The 8137-nt window shown below is 37.6% G+C and overlaps 1 long non-coding RNA gene across 1 annotated transcript; it reads right to left on the bottom strand.

Annotated features, from left to right (window-relative positions):
• Positions 1-2697: 2697 nt before the first annotated feature.
• Positions 2698-7803, bottom strand: LOC109054456. The gene is made up of 3 exons (XR_006159913.1): positions 7745-7803; positions 7587-7648; positions 2698-2997 (listed from the first exon to the last, which is right to left on the bottom strand). It is a non-coding gene; the product is annotated as an uncharacterized LOC109054456 (long non-coding RNA).
• Positions 7804-8137: the final 334 nt, after the last annotated feature.

Raw genomic sequence — 8137 nt, forward strand, 5'->3', positions numbered from 1 at the left:
CAACAGATCTTCTCGTCGTCTTCCCAGTCACTCCAACTGTACAGTAAAATCTCACCATCCAGTCAATAATCCCATTGAGTTTGGTCAGAAATCTTGGAGTGATCTTGGATGACCACCTGACCTTCAAATAGCAAGCTGCAAGGACAGCTCTATCATACAGGTTTGCATCGCACAACATCAGAAAGATCAGACCCTTCCTAAAAGAGCATGCTGAATAACTTTGTCATTTTCTAGGCTGGACTTCCATCATGTGCAATAAAACCTCTATAACTGACCATATGCACGAATACTTCCTGGATTTAAATAAGCCAGCTCAGTATTTTCAGTCAACTGTACCGTGCCATAAGGGGAGCGTTGTTTGCTCGGTTTCTCTACAAAATCCAGTCACAATATGAAGAAAAGTTATGTTTGTTTAAGAGGACCAAATGTCCACGGATACCATTTCAGAACTACCAAACGCGAGTGGGAATCAGCTAAATCATGCCGCAAGTCATTGCTATGATAGACAGTGATAACAAAACATCTGACAAGCCAGTGTCAAAAACAGATCTGTGCATTAAGTGATTCAAACTATATTTAGAGTAACAAAACTACATCAACAAGTCTGTGTTGGCTGAATTAATTTAGCAGCTTTCACAGTTAAAGACAAAACATTAAAAGATGTGGTCATTTTATAAGCAAGATGTAATCCAAAAAGCAAGATGTAGCGTGAAAAACTAGAGTTGAAATAGCAGCTGCTCTGCTGCCATCTCCTGGTTATAAAATAGTCATTTTCATGTCATTTTTCATCTTAAAAGTCTTTGTTTTATTATTTGTCAGCATTTAAATGTACAGTTATGTGTCTAGGCACTCTTCTGGGATTACAGGCTCGTCATATAAAATTTTATGTTGTTATTTAACATGAAACTGTATGTTAATGTCGCTGTCATTATTTATTTTGTTTCTCAGTTACTGATAATAAAGAGGCAGGAGGTTTCTATGAGAGTCTCTACCTATGTACAGCACATATAAATAAGCTTCACCGAAGTTTAAGCTGGCTTTACGAGCAAGTTTCTAAAGAAAGCTTTATTTTATTTCAATTGATTCAATAAAACAATCCTGAAAAATGAACACAGCTACATGACTGGTCTTCATGAACCCAAGAAAGCTCACGTCACACCTCTGTTGATTTCTCTGCATTGGCTACCGGATGTGGTTTGCAGCAAGTTCATGCCTGCGTGCAGACAGAATAGCCTGCACCCTTCTACCTTTGCTAGATCTTATGAGTCTACATCCCCTTCAGATGCCAGAGGTTGGTAGGTGAGCGACACCTTGTGCTACCTTCACAGACAGGCACAAAATCTCTTTCCAGAACCTTCTCATTCTCTGTTCCTTGCTGGTGTAATAATCTTCCCAGCCCTATCCAGAACATGAATCCTTATTTTATTTTCCCCCCACACTGTGGAAGTCAATGGGGACCAGTAACTTTTGATTACCTACATTCTTCAAAAAATTTGAAGAACTTGAGTGAGAGTAAGTGATGACAGAATTTTCACTTTTTGGGTGAACTATCCCTTTAACTGCAACCTGCTGAAAAACAAAAAAATCTTCCTTGATGCTTTCACTATTACTTGTGCTTGTTGTATTCCTTCTTTTGGCTGTTACTTTGCACAAAAAAAAAAAAAAAAAAAAAAAAAACCTTCTAAATGAATCCTCAGCACTTCTTCCCATCCACAGCCTGGATTTGCCTTTAAATTCAGGTTGCTATTTGTGTGGTTTGAAGTCTTACATTGTTTTAGGAATGGATAGAGGGTCCTGACTTTTTTTCTTCACATTTTATTGTAAATGAATAATATTGTATCCGTGTAATGAGAAGCGTTGGAAAACTGTCTGCTGTAGTAAGGGATCATTTGAAATTTCCACCAACTGTGCAAAATAATAATGATGATAAAAATTACATTATAATAAGCCATATTCTAACCATTTTAATTGGTTTCCACCAAAGTGACTTGTATTACAGGTCAGATTTGGCCTGACCTGTAACATGGATCATATGGACATGATTTCATTCTCAGAATTCCAGGAGAATTAAACTAAATTAGTCAGTTTTCCTGTGAACGCAGCACTTTCCTGTTGAGCAGTGATGCTGTTTAAAGCTGCTGCTGCTTAAAGTCCACCAGATGACGCCATTTATCAGTTCAATTAAATAACTGATGTTGTATATCAAAGGTATGGCAGCACATCAGTAAAATCAATTATCAGTCATGGGATATATGGGCAATATATGTGTAAGAGTGCAAATTATACCTGGTGAAGGATGTATGTATTATGTGCACCGATGTTGTTTTTGGTGTAAATGTGTGTATATTTGTATTGGTGGAAATGTATTATGTGTAGCCTACTACAGTACACAATGACGACAATTAAGAATGAATCTGATTCTATCAGTCAGTCTGTTAGGCTTAGCAATGACTGTCTGCATTTATTGTTAATGATTTCCATCTATCTCCAACATGTGCTGGGTGTAGCTGTTGTTGAAATGCTGTTGGCTGCGGTTACGATGATGTGCTTGTGCTACATTTGCCAACATATCTAGCTGAACAATCCGTGTGTGATACTGTAAACCACTATGCAGTGCACTTGATATTTTATTACATTTACTAAAAGAATAAAGCAAGAGCATTAAAGGACAGACAAAAGAGCACAATGAAGGGTGGATCAATGTTTAATGTATGATGAATGTAAAGTTTCATATGATAAACTAAAAATAGATAATTTAAACTGAGTTTCTGGATGCTGTGCTAATGGTAAACTAATACATTAAAACAAAATTCACAATAACACCAAAAGGTACAAAAAAGAGTTTAAACAAATCAATCCTGGCAGAGGATAAGTGAGAATAAACCCCCAAATCGTAAGACACTGTCCTGTATGGGCTCTAGCATCAGTTCCAGTAGATACAGTATTTGATCATCGCTTTTTGGGGACATTTTCATACACAGCATCTGTCTTTGATTTCTGCAAAGAAACACACACTCAATCAGGAATCTTGCTGATGCGACAGGCAATAGCAGTTAAGCATTAATAATCTCTGAATAACCTTATTTTCTTATAACAAAACCTTAGTAATTCTTCAAAAAATAATTTACTTAAGACTTTTAAAATTCCAGAACATAACTGAACATATTTTTCCATATTTTGTTTCAAAGGTCATGTACACTAAAAGGTTTATTTTTTTCTTTTGTTATTTTTTTTTTATTTTTTTATGTGCAAAGCATACTCTGCTAATAGCCTACTGAAGGTTTTTTTATACTGCTACTGCAGAACAGATGCTAACATGACATCAAACATCACATTTATGTTTTATCACAAGTTCTGAAGGTTTCTCATGACAGAGCATGGCTTTCACAAAGAAGCAGCAACAAAGATACTTGTAGCAGCATGTCTACAAATCAAACCAGTGACTAAAGCTAAAGCTGCACTTTACCACAGATGATCATGAACCGCAGAGCAGCTCCAGCTCAAGACCAGACTCAGCACAGGTAACATGCCTTAATCTGAGTCTTTTTTTTCTTCCGAATGAAAATCTATTTAACTGACTTTGTATGGGTAGCCCATATTTTAGAAACCCATTTATTTATAGCTAACTGTTTACATATTTTAAACGAATTATTATTTAAATTAGTTGGCCACAGGCCACATCATGGGTTGGCTTTGGTATAACTTTTTGTTGTTTTACATGTTGGCTATAACCAATAGAATTCGCTGCATCCGGTCTACGCTCATTTGCATAAAGTGGAGCGCTTAATGGTGGCTGTTACTTGTATCTGTGTTTCTCATTCAAATCAATGTTCGTTGTAGTTGCTAAATGTGAACAGCCTGTAAACAAAATCTAATTCATTCCCAAGTGTTCGGTTCTGTTTTCCATGCCATCGTTTCAGGGTGCCTTGTGTAGACAGCATCTAGATTGCACACGTAGATCTGCAAGATGTCTTGCTTTTGACATATCCGACCGAACTACAAACCTTCCAGTGATGTCTGTGTGAGATATTCACTCAACGAGCTCGCGCAAAAGCCGATACTACACAGCGTGTGAAAACAGAGCTGTGTCCAGAAAATGAAACCCTGACAACAGAACAACAGAGAGTAGAATGAAGTTATTAGAGATTAAGGATGTTTATGAAGTACATGTAAGTAATTAATATAATGTTAAACATTAAATATTCATGGCTGTATAATGGATGTGCACGAGCTGATAAGCAGAGAGTGCTGAGTGGATGTTTATCATTATATTAATTACTTACATGTACTTCATAAACATCCTTAATCTCTAATAACTTCATTCTGCTCTCTTTTGTTTTGTCTTCTGTGTTTTTTTTTTTTTTCTTTTTTTTGTTCACACGCTGTGTAGTATCAGCTTTTGGTATCGGGGTATTTTTAGGAGTATGAGTACGAGTACAGGAGCACAGTAGAATCCCTAGTAATATGTTTTAGATAGTTATAAGAATGCATGTTTTATCTCCCTCATCTGAACTTCAATGAACAGCCAGAGTTCTGGTGTATTATATTCTTGTTTAATGGATTCCAGTTACAGGAAGGTAAGACTAAGGACATTATTTGACATATTATTCAATAAATACATTTTACAAGTATCAGGGTTATTATAGTTAACTAGAACCATAAAAAGTATGCGTTTGGCCCCAGGGCCATAGCTGAGGTTTGCGGGGCCCCAGTGCAGGATGTACCAGTGGGCCATGTTTGAAATTGTTTAATTTGTATGTTTGTTATTTATTTATTTGTGCTATTTACACAATGTTTTAAGTTATTTTCAAGTTTGTAGGTGTCCAGGTACAGAAACTGAAAATAAAAAGTAAAATAGCACTGCCACTGCAGTGCGGGCTGATACACAGCATGCAGGAACCCCCGCTGATGTTGGTGCAAGCGGTGTGGCCTGCTCGCAAAGCCCCTGAGGGTAGCGGTGACCACTCACCATTCCACCGAGGTGGGGTTGCCTACTCATAATGCTTCTGAGGTAGCGGGGCTCTCTTCAGGCCTTCACGAAGCAGCGGGACCCGCTGATGATCCCTCCAAAGCAACGGGGATCTCTTCAGGCCTTCACGAAAGCGGCGGAGTCCGCGGATGATCACTCCAAGGTGGTGGGGCTCCCTCTTCTGGCCTTCACGAAGCGGCGGAGTCCGCGGATGATCACTCCAAGGTGGCGGGGCTCCCTTCCGGCCTTCACGAAGCGGTGCAGTCCGAGGGATGATCATTCCAAGGTGGTGGGGCTCGCTTCTGGCCTTCACGACGTGGCGGAATCCGCGGATGATCCCTCCGAGGTGGCGGTGTTCGCTTCCAGCCCTCACAAAGCGGCGGAGTCCGCTGAGGATCTCTCCGAGGCAGCAGGGCTTGATTCTGGCGTTCACGAAGCAACAGAACCTGCTGATGATCCCTCCGAGGCGGTGTTCTGTCGATTTGTCCTACGCGGTCAGATTTTCCTACCTCCCATTAAAACAGTGGGTAGTACAATTAGACAACGAAAAATGCTGTTGATAAATGATGGTTCATTAACATCTACACATACCATAACCCTAAACCTACCCTTACAGTAATGCAAATACAGTAATTATGTGTTATATTCGCGGTTGAAGCTAGAAGGGATACATATTTACAGTAAACCATCAATAAATATATTTTTTCTCCCTATTAGATTGTGTTTTTTTAAAGTCTATACCTACCCAACCCTAAACCTACCCTTACAGTGGTGCAGATACATTAAATATAGTTGTTTATCATGAGAAAAATGATGCAATATTGCTGTGCGCATGCACAGTAAACACTGGTAGGAAAATCTGACGGGTAGGATAAAATGTCAGGCAGGGCTTCGGCCTTCACGAAGTGGCGGATTCCGCTCACAGTTCCCCTGAGGCGGCAGCGTCCACTCACAAAGCTCCAGAAGCGCTGGTCTCCACTCACAGTTATGCCAACACTAACACTTATGCTAGCACTTGGTTGCCGTAATATGGTCGTATCCCTGTTTCTGTTCTGTTTTCTAGATTTTACGTTACTCTGGTGGTTGTTTTCCCCTACGTAGTGATTTCATTTGTTTTTTTTTTGTTTTGTTTTTTTTTTACTTTTTGTTATGTATATACTATGTTTTTTTTTTTGAGTTTGTAATCTGTTTATTTTTTTTGTTTTATTATAAGGACTTGATTTTGGACCAGGACCCTTTTTACAGAAGAGGCAAATTTGGTGTTCAAATGTTTTGAGACGCATCTCTCTGCGTGCGTCCAGTGCGCACAAAACACCGTGGTGGGGTGATTAAATCGGTTTTTTTTTTGCTTATTTTTGTTTTTTTTATCATCTTTTTTGTGGGAAGTCGTGGCCTGGCGGTTAAAAGTGTTGGACTTGCAATCCAAGGGTTTATATTCAAGTTTACTTCAATATATTCAGTATTTCATTCAGTATATTAAAGTTTCATTCCATTCCATATACTCAAACTTTATAACCTACATATTTTCGCACACAGTATCACACACATATGAAAATGAATATTTTTCAATTAAATGCAACTTGTAGATTTAATACGGGGTGCTTTTGTTTGACACTTTTTTTGGTCAAAATGATTTTTTTTTTTTCAATTAAATACAACTTAAATTCAAACTTTGTTTGACACTTTTTTATTTTTTATTTTTTATTTTTAATTTATAAAATGATTCTTTTCTTTTCTTTTCCCTCGTATTTAACATCATTACAAAAGTGAAAGACGACTTCCTTTATTGATCATGTCTCAAGTATTGCATGTTTTCTTGCGCGGCTGGATGTTAGGCTCATTAAAAATAATCAAGTTGTTTGTATTTGCCAAAACTGATTTACTGACGTCCAAATACGAACTGAATTGGCATTAGCACCATATTCTAAGCAGATTTACAGGTTGAGAAAACTATTCTTTGTGGTAAATAAAAAAGATAAAAGAAAGTGATTAGTGCTCCTCGTCGCGTCTGAAGTAACCCCTTACTTTTCTCTAACACGTAAACAAGCATGTCTATACCGTTTATGGTTGATAAAATATTATTTTGTCACATGTATGAAAAAAAATTAACAAGCATGTGACTACTGATGGTCATTATTAATTTTTAAAGTCGAAAATATACAACAAATGTAAAATGTGACTGAGGCTGACAGATAGCCTAATATTTAGACTAAATATTGCCTCAGCTATGTTGGCTGAACTAACACTTTAATATATAATAAGAATTTATCAATGTTAATATTTTACTATTGCTGTAAAAACTAATTCATTTGATACATTCAAAAAACATTTTCTGTTATTGAATTTCATTTTGTGCTTGGCTATTGAATTCTTGTTTTAGGTCTGCAAAATGAAAATTACTTTGCAAAATGGAAAAACTGTTTACACGGAGATACAAACAGAACATACATTTAAATAGCACACAAAAAATGCCTTAACTTTCCTTTTGATCTTCTCCATATACGTAATTCTTTACTGATGACGGTTGGGCTTATAGATCACCCACATCTGTCCACTGACCATCTGATGCTGCAAACTTCAATCAGACCAACTGCAGCACAGTCAAGAGTGATCTTACCTTTTTTTGTGTTTTTGGTTTACACAATGCTGAATCGGCTCCGTCTTCCTCCGGTGTCTGAACTGCATTAACAATAACCACAGGTGTGTTAAAACAACGTTTTCAATCTCATAATAATATATTAATATTTTTACAGATTAATTGCTAGCTCTCCTGACCCTTTTTTCTAAATTTCTTGCAGATACAGCACGTCACGACTGAAACTACAATCAACACATCAGAGATACAGAGTCTGGAGGATCTGAATGAGAGTAAAAGAAAATATTCACTTAATTTAAAGTAAATGTGTTGGTCTGATCAACAACAAAAGACAGCTGAGCTAAGTAAATAAATGTTAATATCACCACAGATGTAGGCCTACCTTCACATGTGTGACAGAGTTGAGTGATGTCCAGATGTGTGGTCTGGGTGCTGATGGGATTGTTGATCACACAGCTGTAGCTGTTTTTATCCTGATATTCCACCTCCAGAGGTAGAGAGAGACTGATGCTGAGATCAGACTCACTGATGCTGGACAATAAACTGTTTCCTTTGTACCAGGAGAGAGTCAC

This window comes from Cyprinus carpio, unplaced genomic scaffold (genome assembly GCF_018340385.1).
Source record: "Cyprinus carpio isolate SPL01 unplaced genomic scaffold, ASM1834038v1 S000006795, whole genome shotgun sequence".
Taxonomy (NCBI): domain Eukaryota; kingdom Metazoa; phylum Chordata; class Actinopteri; order Cypriniformes; family Cyprinidae; genus Cyprinus; species Cyprinus carpio.